This window comes from Urocitellus parryii, chromosome 2 (genome assembly GCF_045843805.1).
Source record: "Urocitellus parryii isolate mUroPar1 chromosome 2, mUroPar1.hap1, whole genome shotgun sequence".
Lineage (NCBI taxonomy): Eukaryota > Metazoa > Chordata > Mammalia > Rodentia > Sciuridae > Urocitellus > Urocitellus parryii.
The window spans coordinates 120,763,185-120,772,333 of NC_135532.1; the positions used below are offsets into that span (position 1 = coordinate 120,763,185).

The window sequence follows — 9,149 nt, forward strand, 5'->3', positions numbered from 1 at the left end:
TTAAATTCTGGCAAATTGAATACAAAAACATATAAAAAATATCATGCACCATGATCAGGTGGGATTCATCCCAGGTATGCAAGGTTTGTTCAACATATGGAAATCAATCAATATAATTCATCACATCAATAGACTTCAAGATAAGAACCATATGACCATCTCAATAGATGTAGAAAAAGCATTTGACAAAATACAGCACTGCTTTATGTTCAAAGCACTGGAAAAACTAGGGATAACAGGAACTCATGTCAACATCCTAAAGGCTATCTCCGAGAAGCCTCAGGCCAACATTATTCTAAATACAGAAAAAAGGAAGGCATTCCATCTAAAAATTGCAACAAGACAGGAATGCCCTGTTTCTCCACTTCTATTAAACATAGTTTTTGAAACACTGGCTAGAACAATTAGAGAGACAAAGTAAATCAAAGGGCTGTGTATAGGAAAAGAAGAACGTAAATTAGTACTATTTGCTGATCATACGATGCTATATCTAGAAGAACTAAAAAGTCCACCAGAAAACTTGTAAAACTAGTAAATTGAGTTCAGCAAAGTAGCAGGATATAAAATCAACACCAATATATAAAAGGAATTTCTGCATATAAGCCTCTGAGACCGAAATGTGGGAAACTGCCCCATTCACAATAACCTGAAAAAAATAAGACACTTGGAAATGAATTTTAAAAAAGAGGTGACAGATCTATAAAACAAAAACTACAAAACCCTAATCAGAGTCATAGAAGAAGACCTTAGAAGGTAGAAATGTCTACCTTGCTCTTTGCTAGGCAGAATTAATTTGATCAAATTGGCCATACTACCAAAAACACTAAACAGATTTATTGCAGTTACTTTCAAAATCAATGAGGATCAATGGTACTCCTCTTAGAAAGGGAAAACCAGATGAGATTTTCAGGGAGAGAACTAAGATGTCAGAATAGAGGAGACACTGTGTCTGGGGGCTCTGCACAAGGACCCGAGAAAACAGTCAAAATGCTTCTCCACCAGGTCTTGCCATGATGGAGAAACTACATTTCAGAGCATGTGACAGGACACCATACAGTGAACCTTTCACAGATTCTAACAGAGTGGGAAGCACAAGGCAGAACCCAGAGGCTTTGCTTGCCAGTAAGATTCCAGACACCAACCCCAAACCCGCAATCTGAACAGATGCGTGGACCACAATCTGCAGATCAACTTAGGATTCACCCCTTCCTGCTGCTACAATGCCCTTTAAAGAGTGGGGTGTTGTGTGAAAAAATAAATAACACATTTACCAACACATTTTCTGGGAAACTGGGATCAGTGTTTGATAATACAACATCAGGATCCCTTCAGGCTGGTGTCTTTTACGGGTTTGCATCCACACACAATAGAACAAGGGTATGGATGGAAAAAGGAGAGCTACCTGGAGCTTGAGATACAGCACACTGAAGATGGGTTCTGGCTAGGTATTTTTACCTCTACTAGTCTGGGAATTGTATTATTATTTCTTCTTCTTCTTCTTCTTCTCTCCACAATTATCTGAAGCAGACACATTAACACCACATTGAAGAAGCAGCTCAACTATTTGTGTTGATTTGTGTTCCACAGCAAACATGAGGGCTGCTCTCAAATAAGAGAGATAACTTCAAACTTAGGCATTTTAATAAATTTAGTTTAAAAAGCCATTGTATTACATTTTACTAATTTGATATCTAGCTTTACATACACTAACAGACATTTACATCTTGTAAGATCAAATCTTTATCTTTGTAAATCATTTGGAAATCTAAAAGAAAAACAAACAAATGAAAAAAGAAATCACTTGTCCCAAAAGCGGAGTTACAAACTTAAAATCTTTCAATGAATAGTAACTACAATGACGTAATTCATTTGGAGTTGGCAAAGATTTCAATGAATAAAGCTCCGTTTTCTTCCTAGGGTTATGTAATATATTGTAACTCACAGTCAGCTAAAGGTCAAGAAATAAAAAAGCTATTTGCAAGTGTAACATAATAACAGTAGAACTGGTGATAATAATAGTCATTGTTGCTTCAGTCATTCACTCTGAGAAGCATTTTCCAGGCACTAAAATCAATGCTATGTGTATAATATTGCAACCAGCCTTCAAGCATATGTTATTCTGTTTTTAATTAGAAATGTATAATATTTGTCAAGAGCAATTAACCCTCATATAGGAAAAATATGAAATCAATATTGTACAAATTAAGTAATTTAAAGCAAATAGTCAGACAAAGGACAAAATAATTTTCATTTATTTATGTTCAACACAGCATTTACAAAAGAAAACTATATCAGGAGAAGATAAAATATTACAGAAAGTTTAAAAAGATTAATAGACCACTAGAAATGCTAACAAAGAGAAGAAGAGAGAGAACCCAAATTACTAGCTTATGGGATGAAAAAGGCAATATCACAACAGACACTTCAGAAATACAGAAGATAATTAGAAATTATTTTGAAACCCTATACTCTAATAAAATAGAAGATAGTGAAGGCATCAATAAATTCCTTAAGGCATATGAGCTGCCCAGATTGAGTCAGGATGATATAAACAACCTAAACAGACCAATATCAAGTGAGGAAATAGAAGAAGCCATCAAAAGAATACCAACCAAGAAAAGCCCAGGACCAGACGGATACACAGCAGAGTGTTACAAGAACTTTAAAGAAGAACTAATACCAATACTCTACAATCTATTTCAGGAGATAGAAAAAGAGGGAGTACTTCAAAATTCATTCTATGAGGCAAACATCACCCTGATTCCCAAACCAGATAAAGACAGCTGAAAGAAAGAAAACTTAAGACCAATATCCCTAATGAATTTAGATGCAAAAATCCTCAATAAACTTCTGGCAAAACGGATACAAAAACATATCAAAAAGATCATGCACCATGACCAAGTGGGATTCATCACTGGGATACAAGGCTGGTTCAGTATACGGAAATCAATAAATGTAATTCACCACATCAATAGACTTAAAGATAAGAACATATGATCAACTCAACATATGCTGAAAAAGCATTTGACAAAATACAGCATCCCTTTATGTTCAAAACACTAGAAAAATTAGGGATAACAGGAAATTACCTCAAAATGATAAAAGCTATGTACACTAAGCCTCAGGCCAGCATCTTTGTCAATGAAGAAAAATTGAAGACATTCCCTTTAAAATCTGGAACAAGACAGAGATGCCCTCTCTCACCACTTCTATTCAACATAGTTCTTGAAACACTAGCCAGAGAAATTAGACAGATGAAAGACATTAAAGGCATAAATATAGGAAAAGAAGAACTTAAATTAGCACTATTTGCCAATGACATGATCTGATACCTAACAGACCCAAAAAATTCAACCAAGAGACTTCTAGAACTAGTAAATGAATCCAGCAAAGTGCAGGATATAAAATCAATATCAATAAATCAAAGGCATTTCTGTATATCAGTGACAAATTCTCTGCAATGGAAATGAGGACAACTACTCCATTCACAATATCCTCAAAAAAAAAAAAATACCTGGGAATCAACTTAACAAAAGAGATGAAAGAGCTATCCAATGAAAACTACAGAACCCTGAAGAAAGAAATAGAAGAAGACCTTAGAAGATGGAAGGATTTACCTTGCTCATGGATTGGTAGAATTAATATTATTAAGATGGCCATATTACCAAAAGCACTTTACACATTCAATGCAATTCCCATCAAAATCCCAAAGACATTCTTGCAGAAATGGAAAAAGCAATGATGAAATTCATCTGGAAAAACAAGAGACCCAGAATAGCTAAAGTAATTCTAAGCAGGAAGAGTGAAATTGGTGGTATCACAATTCCAGATATTAAACTATACTATAGAGCAATAGTAACAAAAACTGCATGGTACTGGCACCAAAACAGGCTGGTAGACCAAGGGTACAAAATAGAGGACACAGAGACAAATCCACAAAACTACCTTATATTAGACAAAGGTGCTAAAACCATGCAATGGAGAAAGAATACCATCTTCAACAATGGTGCTGGGAGAACTGGAAATCCATATGCAACAAAATGAAATTGAATCCCTTTCTCTCACCATGCACAAAAGTCAACTCAAAATGGATCAAGGAGCTAGGAATCAGAAAAGAGACTCTGTATGTAAAAGAAGATAAAGTTGGTCCTAATCTTCATCACGTGGGGACAGGCCCCAAATTTCTTAATAAGACACCTATAGCACAAGAGTTAAAACCAAGAATCAACAAATGGGACAAATTAAAACTAAAAAGTTTTTTCTCAGCAAGAAAAATAATATCTGAGGTGAATAGGGAGCCTACATTCTGGGAACAAATTTTTACCCCTCAAACATCAGATAGAGATCAATCTCTAGAGTATACAAAGAACTCAAAAAGTTAAACAACAACAATAACAAAATAACCCAATCAACAAATGGGCCAAGGACTTGAACAGAAACTTCTCAGAAGAGGATATACAATCAATCAACAAATACATGAAGAAATGCTCACCATCTCTAGCAATCAGAGAAATTCAAATTAAAACTACTCTAAGATACCATCTCACTCCAATAAGAGTGGCAGCCATTATGAAGTCAAACAACAATAAGTGCTGGCTAGGTTGCGGGGGAAAAAGTAAACTCATACCTTGCTGGTGGGACTGCAAATTGGTGCCCCAATTTGGAAAGCAGTATGGAGATTCCTTAGAAAGCTGGAAATGGAACCACCATTTGACCCAGCTATTCCCCTTCTCGGGCTAGAGCAAAAAGACCTAAAAAGAGCATACTACAGGACACAGCCACATCAATGTTTATAGCAGCACAATTCACAATAGCTAGAATGTGGAACCAAACCAGATGCCCTTCAATAGATGAATGGATTAAAAAAATATGGCATTTATACACAATGGAATATTACTCAGCACTAAAAAATAACAAGATCATGGCATTTGCAGTCAAATGGATGGCATTAGAGCAGACTATGCTAAGTGAAGTGAGCCAATCCCTGAAAAACAAATGCCAAATGTCTTCTCTGATATAAGGGGGGTGACTCAAAATGGGATAGGGAGAAAGAGCATGAGAAGAAGACTACCAGTAAATAGGGAAGAAAGGTGGGAGGGAAAAAGAGGGAGAAAGAAAGTTGCACAGAAGATGCAAGGAGAAGCACATTGTTATACAGAATACATATATGATGTTCTAATGAGAAAAAGAAAAAAAGTGTGTCACATTAGATTGGATAGACAGAAAGGATGGGAGAGGAGGGGAGGAGTAAGGAGGATAGGAAGGGCAGCAGAATAGAATAGACAATATGATTGATGTATGTACAATCCATGTATGTATTATATGTAAAAATACATTCTGCTGTCATGTGTGACTAAAAAAAATTTAAAAATAAAGTAAGAAAATGACAGTACAATGATCAAAAATAACAGTTCTTATTTAACCAGTTGTTTACTTTTTATGGTTGCTTGCTCTATAAAAAATAAAATTTAATAAAAACAATGTCATGGGTAAACTTAAAAAAGGAAAAATAAGTCATTAACCCAGCTTTAAAAAAAGAAAGAATAAAAGAAAGAAAGAAAGAAAGAAAGAAGTGTATCATGAGAGTTTTCTCCTTTAGAAATAATTCAAATGACCTTCCTAGAAAGAGTCAGGAGGTCTGGGGATACAGCTGAGTGGTAGTTGGATGGCCTAGCATGCAGAAGGCCTTGGAGTTTAAAGCCAAATACTGCAAGAAAAGAAAAGGGAAGGAAGGGAGGAAAAAGAAGGAAGGGAGGGAAGAAGGGAGGAAGTAAAGAAGGAAGAAAAAAAGGAAAAAATGAAGAAAGGGAGGGAGGAAGGAAGAAAGGAAGAAAAAAGGGAGAGAACAAAAGCAGGGAAAGCAATGGGTGATTAAAGCAAAAGGGCAAGCAGTACAAATATAAATATATGACATAATATCTGTTGAGACAGTTTAGAAAGCTTTAGAATTTGCATGACATCAATCTGAGTGGTATTATGACTGTATAGAAACTTAAGAAGCTCCACCTTGGCCTGGCCTAAACCAAACTCAGGGGTGGGAGGCATAGAGAGGACTCCTCTCTGGCTGGAGTGGAAGGGACCTGAACCCGTGGCACTTCAGGATGCACTGGTTAGGGAAGGAAGGGGCCAAGACTACCCTGATGGGCACTTGAGCACCACAAGGCTCCTGGGAGTCCTTCACTCCAGCTCCCCACCATCACAACCCCCCCCTTGCAGGGGTTCTCAGTGGTATGTTCCGTTGCCTGGTGCAGGTTTGAGTTCCTCACCAAACACCTGAGTGTTCACAGCCTACGTTGGCCTGCCTGGGCAGGCTGTGGTTGTGGTGGCAAGAGTCAAAGCCAACTTAGCTTGATGGAGGCACCAAGGACTGCCCCACAGCCATATTAGCAGGTGGTCCTGGAAGAAGTAGGCAGGGTTTTGGCAGCATTGTCTGAAGACATGAAGCCAGGCCCTAATCCTTATGGTGTTCCTTGGGAGTTGGTGATGTGTAGAGCTATTGGATGTTTTGCTCTTCTCTTGTTTTTGTGGAGAAGTTTTCAGTGTGTTAGAAGCAGGCTTTATCTGGGAAGAGAAAAACAGCTGGCTTTAAAACTTTCTAGAAGAATTGAAGAAAAATGTGAACTACTTGAAAAAGTTAGCCTTGTTCAAAAAGAGCTTGAAGGCTTAGAGTCAACTTTAAAGGGCAGCAGTTCTGAGAAGGGTCCAAGAGACGTCCCAAATTTGGAGGCAACCTATGAAAAGCTGCATAGGTCCAAACCTAGCCATGGGGATGAAAGACTCTTTCTAGAAAAAGAGCTAGAAGAACAAAAGGCCAAACATTGTAAACAGGATGAAATCATGGCAGATATATCGAGAAGGATAAAGTCCCTTGAAGGTGAATCAGAATCAATCAGATTACAAATAGCTGAAACTAAAACAAACTTGAGACTGCTTCAAATAAGTGAGGAAGGACTTCAGCTGGCAATGAAGGAAGCCTTGGATGAAAGTTCCCAGCTTCAGCAAAGTCAGAAACCGATCTTACAAGGAGACACTGAAGCATGGAGGGAACAAGGACGTGTCCAATGTAAAGAGAGCACCACATTGGAAGACTCTCAATTCCATGCAAAACAAGTTCAAACTGATAAAGAAAATCACATGGAGTCTCTGACTGAAGGCTTGCTGAAGATGAAAGATAGGTCTTCTCCAACCAAGGGAGCCCAAACAGACATTGGGAACTTGGAATGGGGAATGAGGAGTGAATCAGGAATTGGTGCTCACTTGGATGATGAGCCCAAAGGAGCTTTGAAGAAACTGGTTGACGGTGCTAAGCTAAAGGCCTCCTTAGAAACCTTAGAAGGACAAAGATATCAAACGTGTGCTTTCTTATCTGAAGTAGAGAAAACAAAGGAAGACCTTAGAGAACAGATTAGAAGTCTGAAGACTGAACAGGAAACCTTGCTGTCAGAAAATACACAGCTTGAAGGTGAGAATGAGAACCTTCAGGAGAAATTTAAAGTCATGATGGAATACTATCAAGAAAATATGATGAAACTCCATGGGAAACTCAGAGTAGAGGAAAATTACCGGGTGGAGCAAGAGGAGAAACTTTCCAAGGTCAAAGAAGAGATGGACCATACAAGAGAAGAGCTGGAGACCTACAGAAAGCGAGCCAACTATCTTAAAGAAGAATTGGACAGAACCATTCAGTCCTGTCAGGGGAAGATTATTTACTCTGAGAAAAAAGCACATGAGAGTGAGTTGGCAGCTTGGATTGCTAAAAGAAACCTCCATTATTTCATGAAACAAAATGCTCGCAATAGACAAAAGTTAACTGAAAGGGAGCTTCAATTTGAACTTGTAGAGGAAGATCCCTGTGTACTTGGTGTTTCAAATGCAGCATTGGGCAGAAAGCATTCCCCCAATGGTCCCTCACCATTGGGTCCTCCTTGGCAAGGTGGATGTTATTCGAATTATGGTAGACCATCGCGACCAGCAGAACTCAGAGTTTCTAATCTGCCTTCTTTGGATAAAGAGGATGGGCCTATGTCTTCAGAAAGTCAATCCAGTAGAAAGGAGACCAAAATCAATCTTGATGATTCCAATGTGCCTGATTCATCTCTCCCTGCTGAAAACCAAGCAACTGGCTCTGGCTCATTGTTGGCACCTTTCCCTCCAGTGAGAAGTGAATTGCTTCCTGTGGACCCGAGAAGAGGACCATTTTTCCCTCCGCCTCCTCCAGGAAACAGGTATGGGGCACCTCGAGATTATTTTCCACAGGGCCCACCACCCCCTCCATTTTTTCCAATGCCAGATGTCTATGAATGGAGGTATTTTCCTCATGACCTTCCCCCAAGAGCTGGATTTCCTCCCCCCACCCCCGCATTCTGAAAGTAGAAGTGAGTGCCCTTCAGGCTTCATTCAACCTTCAAGTGAGCCTGCTACTGAACATCAACAAGAAACCTGATGTTTTTGATCTCTCTTCAAAAGTAATTTGACTTACCTCTCATTTTTAGTTTTTAAGTAATTTCTTTTACTTAAGTAAGTGATTATACTTTTGCTCTGATTGAAGATAAATAAAACTATAATTCTTAGGATAGTACTTTGGAAATAAAGATGGTTTAACTATGATACTATGAGTAAATTATTTTCATTCTATTTTATTCTAAAGATTACAGCATTGAATTTGATTAATCCACTATTCTATAAACAACAATGGGATTTTCATGTATGTCATCTAGCCTTTGGGGATATTTTAAATGCCCAACAAAGGCAGTCCCTTTATACAAAGAAGTGTATTTACTATGATTGTAGCAAATGTGAAAGGAACTTTATGCTTAATGAAAGATTTTCATTGATTTTCAGTCTTGTGGGGCATGTCAACTAGTTTTCCCATAAAACAATAACTAGAGCATATTAAGAGTAAACCAGAAACACTACTAAACATGTCATGGAAGTAGGAGAGCTCAAATACAAAGAAAGTTGCAGTTCTCAGGAAACATTTTGGAATTGGAAACCACAATTTAAACTCACACTGTTCCCATTTTCCCTGAGTCATCTTGATGACTTCTTCTTCCTCCCTCCTCCTCCTCCTCCTCCTCCTCCTCCTCCTCCTCCTCCTCCTCCTCCTCCTCCTCCTTCTTCTTCTTCTTCTTCTTCTTCTTCTTCTTCTC

General features: G+C 38.1%; 1 pseudogene; it reads left to right on the plus strand.

The window, feature by feature from the left end:
* The first annotated feature begins 6,351 nt into the window (after window positions 1-6,351).
* Window positions 6,352-8,443, plus strand: LOC144253405 (melanoma inhibitory activity protein 2 pseudogene; annotated as a pseudogene).
* Window positions 8,444-9,149: the final 706 nt, after the last annotated feature.